Below are 12,394 nucleotides of genomic sequence, written 5' to 3' on the forward strand. Positions count from 1 at the left end.
TTTGCTACTTTAACATGCATGGGAAGCACAGACTAGAGCCAAACAATGCATGTGTTCATCGGGCCTGAGCTTTAATTCTACAATGGCAAAGTCCACTCTCCAGGTCAATCATTGCCTGAGCTGACAGCACACTTTTCTCATAGCTTCACCCTCTCTTAGCCCTTGGCTGCTTTCAAGTTCAATTTAGTACAATAAAGTTGTTATGCATGACAGTTTGAAGATCAAAATTGGTGGTGTCTGAGCCTACTGTGTTGCTACAAAGTGGGTTCATTCTCTACAGGCCAGCTCAGTTACTAAAGCCTTGCTGGTGGGATCCTGCAGTGGACTCCAGACATTCTCGTCCTGACGAAAACAATTAGCTTCAAACTGCAAGGAGCTGCGGGGTCACTCTCCCTTTCAATGAGACTGCACCATTTAATATGCTGTAGAGATTTCAGGTCCATGTTAATTTATCTGTTCTTTTCTTGCATTAATATTCATTGTATACAAATGGTTTTAAGGAAAAAAAACTGATATAATCCACAAGTTTAACTAAAGGTGAATCCTCAGAGGTCTGTCCTTGTTTCTGGGGATTTACTAACAAAGTTAAAATACACAGTAGTCCATAGCAACCATTCAGCAAATTGCTTTGTGTTAGGAGATGTTCTACAATTAAAGCTAATGTTTTTTGGTTGCACACTTGTACTTTTTAGTAAACAATCCCCTACATTTGTTTTATGTATGAACACAAATTATACATAGTTCACTTAAAGAGAACCTGTCATATTTGAATAATAGCAATTTAACATAGTGTAGAGCGCACAATATAGGTGCACAAAAATATTTGTTTTCCATTCTCAATCTGCTCTTCGGAGAGCATAGAACAAAAGGGGGGGACTTCAAGACTAGCCCCACGCCTGTTCTTTCAGGTGTCACAGTTTGCACAGTAGAGAAGCAGGAGGAAGGTACTCAGAAGTGAGGATAGTAGACAATGCAGGACGAATCTCACACTGAGTCTTCAGCATTTACATACAGCTCACGTATTTTTCTCAGGAGAGAGCATAGAAAAACTGCAATATTTTGTACACTTATATAATACACCTGATACTCTGTAAAACTAGTTTTATATTATATGTAACCCCTTCAATTAGGTCAACTGTACATAATTATAAAGGAGAAAAGAGTAAACAGCTTGTAAAAAATAAAAAATGATGTTTTACAGCTGAATATGGAAAACAGGAATCTTAACAAGAATTATTTGATGAATTTTCTCATAAAACCCCATTTGGGCCTAAGTTGAATTATCTGTTCTTTATATATGGGCAGAGCATGAGCAAGAGGTTCTGTTTACAAACTGACCACATATGGGTGTCCCACTTGGGGTAGAGCGAAGGCATAACGTGGAAGCAGCACATGGTCATCTGCAAAATTATTTTTGGGGGGTATTTCCAAAAATGAGTCAATGGATTTTGGACGGTGCATTCTCAGGGATTTATTCATTTTAAGGCCACACAAAGTGTCAGTATTGGGCTAACTTGGCTATGTCAGCTGTGATACCATTGCTATGTGACCAGCATTACAGGCATTGGTATATTTATGCACTAGGTGTGAATGATTGAAATAAGCTTAGGTAAATACCAAAAGAGCGTGACTGCAAATAATGATATATAAAGAACAAAAAGCAGCACTAAGGAAAATATCAGAATGATGGTTGTGAGAATATTTTCTCATTTCTTTGTGCTATTAGCATGTATTTACATAACTGCACAGAACTTATATATACATAGGAGTAAAAGTATGCTAATGAATGCATATATCTATTAATCTACATACAAGGCTACTCAGTACAAAGACTAAAAATATAGGGATCACTCAGACAAGCACTCTATCATGCTCTGAACAAGATGAGAGAAAACCGCTTAGAATATGCTGTGATAAAATACAAGTGCTGATCTGAAGGAAGGAAATAGTAAATAATTTTATGGAATTTATGATTATTATTATTATTATATTATTATTATTATTATTATTATTAGTAGTAGTAGTAGTAGTAGTAGTAGTAGTAGAAGTAGTAATATCCTAGTGCTGTAGATTGAGGAGATCATGATACAAATAAATAACAAAGATGACCCTGGCCAACTGAGCTTACACTCTAAGATGTGTGGGGAACAATTGATACATAATGTAGCAGAATTAACAATTGTAGCTAGTGTTGGGGATGGTCACACATTTTTCTGCCACCACAATTGTTGGCTATTGTAAGGCAGAAGCATTGTCAGCTATCAATCTTCTCCCATCAATGTACTCTTCTTCTCCAACTCTTCCTTTCCACTCTCTGACCATCTTTTCTTCTCCTTCACTCTTTTCTCATCTCCAGAGTGCCACCAGCCCCATCTGGCTAAGCCTAGTGCTGGTTGTAGTAATATCGGGCAGATCCCACACTTTTTGTCCCCCTGATTTTGCTACTACCAGCCTAGCCTGGCAGCACTAGGTTTAATCTGTTTGGGGGTAAGGAGACCACACTGTTTTATTTATTTATATATTTTTGTACTGTCCTGTGCCAGCCAGTCCAGTGGTTGTAATGCAGTGGGATCCGCCGGCTGCACTTGGACTTGACTCCTAGCTGGAGCAAGAGATATGGCAGAAAATACAAATAGTTCTCTGTGCGTCCGAGGTTGAATTGGACGTGGCTGCATGTGAATGCCCTTACTGTACATTGACTACGTGCATCCACCCATTCTCCACCTCGCTCCCTGCTCGAAATCGTAGGTTGTAGTAGGTGTGGTTTGCATTCTATGATGAATTGAACGTTGCTGCTTTCTCTGGCATATGGTCTGGTTCTGGGCATGCGTAGATTGATTTATCAGAGCATACACTCAAAAAGCGCATATACATGTCTTAATGAATCAGGCCCTATGGGTTCACACCATAAAAGAGCAGATATATTTTAGATGTTCATTTGCCCTAGTTTATTGTTACCTCAACAAATGGACATCATAAAGTTTCAGGAGACTTCAGGTGCAAGAAGAGTTAACATCAAGGTACTGGATACATAGTTTTATATCGTCAACTTAATTAAGAGTCAATTAACCATTACACGCTAATGCTAATTTGCAAATTTATTTGTACAAATTATGTTTACCAATATTTTTGAATAAAAACATTTCGTATTTCTGCATGTCATGGAGGCCCCTGTAAATCGATCAACATTTTCTATATATGGCACAAACGTAACATTTATAATACTACACTCCCAAAGAAAGAAATTAATCTATGTCGCAATGTGCACAACTTAAAGACAGTCAAAATGTTACACAAAGATAACACCATTATATATCACTTCATTAACATTAAAAACCTTTGTTACAAAACACTTCATTGAAAAACAACTATTACAAGTTACAAACAAATTATTAATCATCAATAATGAATCAATAATAAATCACCCACGTATTTTATATTAACATCTACATTAACCGATGCTACCAAGTGTATACTGTGTAAATACCATATATGCAGGATACAACGGGTAATATAACACACTTGTTGCTCGTGTACACTCTAACTCTACTCTTGTTACTAAGTTTATTATTGTTATAAACTTAATGCTGTGAAGAAACATATGGTCATATTTAAAACAACTAAAGGGTACAATTACTAAACTATCTTTGTTTAAAAACTACAGTGTTTCATTTGCTTTGATTTTCGCTTTGTAAACCATGCAATTTACCAAAGAACAAACTGCACATGAAAATGCATGATATTAAACGTCAAGGTTTAAAATCGCTATCTAATTCTTATACATGGGAGGTAAACAAAACATCCTTGGCCTGATTCATTAAGGAAAAGTCAAAAGGCAATGTGAACGCAATTAGGGGTTTTATAAATTGGGTGGAAATTGCACGCACGTACGCCTGAGTTCGAGTACAAGCGGATCTGAAGAAACGTTTCTAGTTGGATACAGGTATAAGTACATTCTACCAGACAGATAGAACAAACTACAGGATACATACAATGCATAAGTGCAATATAAAGTCCCAACAGACCAAACAGTATAAAAAAAATTAAATACATTAATAACTGTTAATAAAAATATATTGACATACTTATATCAGGATGTTAATAATGCCTACTGTAAGTAAAATACATTTATTCAGTTGCTCTTAATTGCAAACACATGTTCTGGCATGTGACCATCATCACTATCAATCGGCACTTACACCTGCCCTGGGCCTGATTCATTAAGGATCTTAAATGAAGAGGTATCTTATTTCAGTCTCCTGGACATAACCATGTTACAATGCAAGGGGTGCAAACTAGTTTTCTGTTTTGCACATAAGTTAAATACTGACTGTTTTTGCATGTAGCACACAAATATCAACTTTAAATTTCAGTGTACAAATAAGCTATCAAGTATTTGTGCTACATGAAAAAACAGTCAGTATTTAACTTATGTGCAAAACAGAAAACTAGTTTGCACCCCTTGCATTGTAACATGGTTTTGTCCAGGAGGCTGAAATAAGATACCTCTTCATTTAAGATCCTTAATGAATCAGGCCCCTGGTTCTGACTGGCACATTCTGTTTGAGCTATCTTCCGTCAGAATTTAAAAAAATGTAGACAAATAGAGAAAAAAGGCCCCCTTCAAGTTTCTACAAAACCAGTGCTACTCAGCATCAGGCCCTGTCCTCTAGACATGACCAGACAAAGGGGTACATGGTACATCTCTTGGTGGGTACCAGGGTAATTAATATAAATGGTAAAGAAATAAATAATAGTTCCCCCATTATTAACATTATAAGTCATGTTCCTGTCTAAAACAAATAAGTAGGAGTGACCCAGGTTCAAACAAATGAAATTGAAGAATAAACTAATATGGCTGCTTTAAGAAAGAAATTAGTATTATCCCATAATTTAGAAATAAATGTTTGTCCCTAATAAACACCTAATATCTTCTTCATTTCTTGATCTAAAGTAATATATATGGACCGCTCCCAAGGAGTAGCCAACACAAAATGTGTTAACCTGCTGTGAGCCCACCTATTGTCAGGAGGACAATCAGAAGCCGTCTTTTATCCTAGTCATTGTGTAGAAAAATACACCAGCTGAGATGTATCGTCTGAGTGTTTATAGGCTTAAATAGTAAATGACAACATATAAAAATATATGGAGCTTTGTGCATTGTAAAAAATAATCTAGTTTACACAGTAATTTGATGCCTGGGTATGTATACATGTATAATGGCACTAATGGCAATTATGGAGACATTCAATTCCTTGCAATGAGCCACTGGAAATCATGGCAATGTCCTTCACGACCACCACTCTGTGCCACATTGAGGGGAATTCCCCCCTTAGATAAAAATTATTTCTGAGCCAGTTAGTTTACTGTAAAAAAAATACACCAATTATCAATGTATTACCTATCACTATAACGCTATAGAACATGATGTAAAAGTACCAAGTACGCACAGAACAGAAGTGAAGGAAGAGTAGAATAGTATTGGCCAGGACACAGTCACAGATCACATTCACAAATAATAGCATTCACATATACTTTCCACTAGAACAATCCTGAAAGAAAGAGTGCCAGAGTGACTGTTAGCTTCTTTTTATAAGGCTGTAAATGTTACATGTGTTGATTGGCTTCTTTATGTTCAATGCACAGTGATTGATCTGATAAGTTATTCTGTGAATTGTGGGTGAATCTGGACAAACAACCACTGAAATGTGGTAACATTTCAGAATTAGACTGCTATTCCCATCTGTAGTGAGGAGAGACCTATTTGATGTGAGGTCACTGGAGAGAACCAACGCGCTCCAGTATCTCTACTGTTAAATGATCCTATTACATCACAGGGCTTTCCTGCTTTAGATAAAGAGAGGTAACTTTCCCTTTAGCGAAACTGAATTGATGGCAACCAATTGGTGGGGGGCTAGCAGACACACTCTACACTTGTTTAATATACCTAGAGCCAGAGTGAGGGGTTGGAGTGTTGCAGAATTAATAAGTAACATTTTTTTCATAATTAACTGATCACTTTGCTTGCCATTTGATTATTCACTGAGGGAATATTTCAGGAGATAACAACCACTTGTTTTTTGGCTATATGTGTTGGATTCAGAAGGTAGGAATGCTTGCATGACACCAGGGGCTAAATGTATCAAGTTTAGAGTTTCCAGTGGGTTTGAAAAGTGGTGATATTGCCTGCAACAATCAATCAGATTCTAGCTTTCATTTTGTAGAATATACTAAATAAATGATAACTAGAATTTGATTGGTTGCTATAGGAACACCTCCACTTTTGAAACCCACCGGAAACTCTCAACTTGAAACATTTACCCCAAGTAGTGTCATTAAACAAATGAGTCTTTACTAATGGTTGCTGTTTAGATATATGTATACGTAGTGTATAGCCTTGTCAATAAAAATTCTATGGAAAAAAATAGTACATTGGGCCTTGATTGACAATGAAGAATACATATATATCATCCCCTTCCATTCCCCCATGTCCGTGAATTAATAATGTCAGTTTAATAATAAATCACAAGCTATATATATACATAACGATACCAATTTCAAGATACTTGTGTTGTTTTGCTAGCCAAAGATGATTTATTAAAACATGTTAATAAAATTATGTGCTAAATATAAATAGGATAGATTCTGTTCTGTGTGTGTATCACATAGGTAAGCACAGGTGGGAATACATTAAATTCCTTTAAAGACAAGGAATTCTGAATTCCGTTATCTTTAAAACATGAATATATATATATATATATCGTATTGTATAGATTTTTTACTTCCTCAGAATTTGTTGTCTATGCATTGTGATTGAATTATACTTCAGGCCTAGTTGCAATCATGTTGTATATTATGAAAGTGTATTGGAGATGACCTGCTATCTAATCCTGGTTGAGTTCAAAATAGTTCATCAATGTATCAGTGTCACTGAAAATGGGTGACATTTGTTGTGAGGGCTGGGAAGGTACCTAAGAGGGGAGACATTTAAGTCTATATTTTAATTTATGTTTTTTAATTTTAATTTTTACATTTTGAAGAGCTTGCCAGACCAGAAAGGACTAATTCATGCACCCTTCCTGTATCACTGCAGTGATACATCACCAGTAATAGTGATCTAAAGCTAGCTGACATATCACTGACCTATTAATGCAAAGCTATGGTGGAGAGATGGATGGATGGATGGATGGATTAAGCCTGCTCTGATATGGCTTTACCTATTGTGAAGAAAGTTATTGCTTCTGTGGCAATCTCCATTTGGAAATCTTATTTCTGTATCGGGTTACATAATATTTTTATTGTAAGCTATTGTCAGCTGAGGCTTCAGTAAGATAGCAGGGGTAGAAGAAACAGAGCTGTCATCATGCAATACAGGGCCAAGCCAGTCAGCAAATATATCAACTATGGTACAGGCAGCAGACAGAGCATGGTCAGAAACCTAGATCCAAACACATGTCACTGCTCTACGGAAGTAGACGGTGAGATATTCAGCATGAATTGGCATTACTTGTCTCAAAGGCTCAGAATCTAACAAGGTGTTCATCAGGAACCCCCGCAAAGAGGTATGGACTTTGCTGCTTGCACTACGCAGGTTGAAACCCTTCGAACATGTTGCAGTAGTGACTGGCAGGTCAGAAAGTACAGAGGTGGAGGTACTGTCACAAGATACAGAATCCGTGGATGGCTATTCTTGTAGATGGTGATATTGACAGGAATGCACTGAAAATAACAGATAGCAGGAATATGCTGGAGATGACAGATACCAGGAATATACTGGCAATGGCAGTTACCAGGAATTCACTGGAAATAACTGATACCAGGAATACACTGGAGATGAATGATACAAGGAATAAGCTGGAGATAACAATATGTAGTGGGAGCCAAATGGACAGAGAAGAAAAAGCTGAGCTGACAGGAACATCTGGCACCTCTCCATGGACATGGAGTTGGGATCACAATTAGAAGGTACTGGTAAGTAGAGTCAGGAGCCATAACATCAGGATCAACTGCAGAGATACAAAATGTCCTGCAGCTTGAATATATCAAGCAATGGAGAGATTGTGAAGCTGAATGAATTTTATGTTAGAATAATTGCTGCTAATAGTGCTCATTTAATGATTGTGAATCATCAAAGCATTTTAAAAATAGTTTCAGTACATGAACCTTTTCACACTCTGTACCATTTTTTGAAGGCAGCCTGGGAACAGGCCGTGAAACATACAAGAGATTGAAGGCATGCGCTGAAAATGCAAAAATTAAAAATGTATTGCCCAGTATAATTATAATAAACAATCAATCCACATTAAAGACTCAAATAAATAATAAAAAAAAATATACATGTTCAATATATATATATTAGAGATGTTCACTTACCCCCGTGTTCTGGTTTAGGTTTTGGATATGGATTAACCTTGTGTTTTGGTTTTGGCAAAACCGCCCTCGCGTGTTTTGGTTTTGGATCACGTTTTTTTCTTCTAAAATCACATATTTTTGCTCCCCCCTACATTATTATTAACCTCAATAACACTAATTTCAAGTTATTTGCAGTCAATTTTGACCACGAACAGGTCACAATATTATTTTCATACACTTTCAAAGACTGCAGCGTCCTGGCTGGATGCTAAGCGGCAGAGCAATGACACAAACACACGGCAGTTCATAGCACATCTAGGAAACATTGCCACACAACAGTGTAAGTAAAGAAAAGTGGTGCAATTAGCAATGTAGCAATGGAGCTCTCCTCTTTGTGTTTTACCTATATAACACAGTACAATGTCACTGGAGACTTTGAGAACACTGCTACCCCTCCTCTTTCTATTCTACCTATGACACTGCCCAACTGCACTAGAGGCTGCCAAGAACTGTGCTACCCCTTCTGTGTCCCTCTGTTAAATGGCGCTGGATCACTGTGGAGGGCAGGACATATAGAATCCAAAGCTCGCAAGATCCGAGATCCGACAACGCAACAATGACATTTTGCCTCGGCTCGGCTCAGTACCCGGATCTGCTCAGTTCGGGTGTGTTTAGTTCTCGGGGAACCGAGCCTGAGCAACTCTAATATATATTTATATATAAATATATATATACATAGATATATATATATATATACATATATATATATATATATATATATATATATATATATATATATATATATATATATATATACAAAAAACAGACATAGATCCTCTGCACTCACCATGTACAAACTGGGGTGCAAGTACTGTTCTATATTAAAAACAGGGAATGTTAGTTCCACATATTGCAATATATGTTAAGCTGACCAACTGACGCCAAAGTCTTCCCATTCTGGCCACTTTTCTTGTATATAAAATGTGGGCAACCCCCTCTTGCACCCCAGTTTCTACATGGTGAGTGCAGAGGATCTATGTCTGTTTTTGTTTATATAATGTAAGTCCCATAACTCTTGCACCCCATTTTCTACATTCTTTACATTTATTAATTCCAACTTGAGTCAGGTGAGTCCCAGGTGTCCCATGGCTGCTAGTGCTTGGGAAAGCCTTGCCTTTAAAAGCTGTGTGCAGGTAAGCCTTAAGCCCAGATAAAATAGCATAGCATTTGATCAAGTTAGGACTGGCCAGAATGGGAAGACTTTGGCGTGAGTTGGTCAGCTTAACATATATTGCAATATGTGGAACTAACATTCCCTGTTTTTAATATAGAACAGTACTTGGTATAGCATTAATTATGGGTTTGGAGAGTGCAGAGTATCCCTGTTTTCATATATATATATATATATATATTTGTTTATATATACATATATATATTAGAGATGCTCGGGCTTGGTACTCTGAACCTGAACTTAGGGGATCAGAGTAAGCTCGCGAGCCGGCTCGGTACTTTGGCGCGTGCTCGGATCTGAATCGAGACAAAACGTCATTGTTACGTTGTCGGATCTAGTGGGTTTTGGCTTACATAAGTACCTCCCTCCCCAGGAGATCTAGCGCCATTGCTCACACAGAAACAGGGGTAGCAGTGTTCTTGTCACTCTCCATTCTCCAGTGACATTGCTCAGTGCCATTGCTCATACAGAAACAGGAGGGGTAGCAGTGTTCTTGTCACTTGACAAAAATGGACTGGAAATGACTGGAAATTAATGTTCTTGAGTTTAATAATAATAATGTAGGAACAAAAAAAGAGTGAAATTATGTGATTTTAGCAAAAAAAATAAAATAGGGATTTTAGAAAATAAATAAGGATCCAAAACCAAAACCAAAACACGCGAGGGCGGTTTTGCCACAACCAAAACCAAAACCAAAACACGTAATTAATCCAGATCCAAAACCAAAACCAAAACCAGAACACGGGGTCAGTGAACATCTCTAATATGTATATATTTACACACACACACACACATATATGTGTGTGTGTGTGTGTGTGTATAACATATTCTTTTTTTTAAAATGACATTTCCTGTAGTTTTCTTTAGTCTATAATTTACCATTACTTATTTAACTCAGAACTGATTAGCCTACACTATATGGACAAAAGTATTTGGCCACATCTGTTAATTATTGAATTGAGGTGTTTCAATCAGACACGTTGTCAGAGATGTATAAAATCAAGCACCTAGCCATGCAGTCTCCATTTGCAAACATTTGTGATTCAAAATGGGTCGTTCTGAAGAGCACAGTGACTTCAAGCGTGGTACTATGATAGGAAGCCACATTTGTAAAAAGACTGTTCGTGAAATTTCATCCCTGCTGGATATTTCACGGTCAACTGTAAGTGATATTAATAGAATATGGAAGTGTTTAGGAGCAACAGCAACTCAGGCATAAAGCGTAAAATCACAGAGCGAAGGTCAATGACTGCTAAGGCACATGGTGCACAAAGGTCGCCAACGCTCTTCTGATTCCATAGCTGAAGAGTTTTGAATTTCCACTGGCATAAATATAAGCACAAAAACTGTGCGGTGGGAGCTTAATGGAATCGGTTTCCATAGCTGAACAGCTGCATGCAAGCCTCACATCACCAGGACCAATGCCAAGCTTTGGATAGAGTGGTGTAAAGCACACTGACACTGGACTGTGGAGCAGCGGAATCGTATTCTGTGGAGTGATGAATCACGCTTCTCTATTTGACAGTCAGATGGATTTGGCGGATGCCGGGAGAACGTTACCTGCTGACTACATTATGCCAACTGAGAAGTTTTTAGGAGGAGGGATAACGTTCTTCAGAGTTTGGGCTAGGCCTCTTATCTTCAGTGAAGAGCAATCTTAATGCTTCAGCATACCAAGTCATTTTGGACAATGCCATGCTTCCAACTTTGTGGCAACAGTTTGGGGAAGGCCCTTTTGTATTCCAACATGACTGTGCCCCAGTGCACAAAGCAATGACTACAAAGGCATGGTTCAGTATGGAAGAACTTGACTAGCCTACCCAGAGCCCTGACCTCAACCCCATTGAACACCTTTGAGATGAACTGGAATGGAGATTGCGAGCCAGGCCTTCTCGTCCAACATCAGTGCCTGACCTCATACATGCTCTACAGAATGAATGGGCTCAAGTTCCCACAGAAACACTCCAACATCTTGTGGAAAGCCTTCCAAGAAGAGTGGAAACTGTTATCGCTGCAAAAAGGGGACCAACTCCATATTAATGTAAATGTATTTGAATACAATGTCATTATAGTCCCTGTTGGTGTAATGGTCTAGCGTCTGAATACTTTTCTCCATATAGTGTATGTTGAGGTATATATGTGTTTATAGCTGAGATGTAATTCAGGTAACCCTTCAATATAAACAGAAATCTATGCAAAACAATTGTCTGCTGAAGTTACAGGGTAATCTAGACCTTAATTGTCAAGGCTTAATGTCAATTATAGTCTAAACTATAAACAGAAATGTGTCTAAAGAATAATTATAAATAACAAAAATAATCTAAATGCAAGATCAAGTAAGTGCTTTTCTGCATGGCAAGTTAATACTTAGTGGTTATACTTAGTATATAAGATATTGAGTGCATTGCATGTGCATTGCTAATCTCAGTTTCCCATGCCAGCAATTCCATTCCCAAAAAGAACACCATAGAACCCATCTCCTGCCCTCCTGCCCTACACCACTCTTTTGCCCTTTTTTCCCTGACTCTGCTGCCACCCACTGCCCAAATAAATGCAATTTTTGCACTTGTTACTATAGCTATTTGAGCTGTCAAAAAAACCTGTAGTAACAAGATGACAATAGGTTTCCAGATTCTGAAATTCTGCAAAGTTATGAAAATCAACTGCGATTTACCAAATATTTTCAGTATAATTAACACTTGGCAGCATGTATAATCCAGGGTGAATGAATGTCCAAGGGTCTATATTGTCCTATTATAAGGCTATAAACATTTGTCGATAGTCATTATTCTTGGTTTGTACTAGATGTTA

This window comes from Mixophyes fleayi, chromosome 1 (assembly GCF_038048845.1).
Source record: "Mixophyes fleayi isolate aMixFle1 chromosome 1, aMixFle1.hap1, whole genome shotgun sequence".
NCBI lineage: Eukaryota > Metazoa > Chordata > Amphibia > Anura > Limnodynastidae > Mixophyes > Mixophyes fleayi.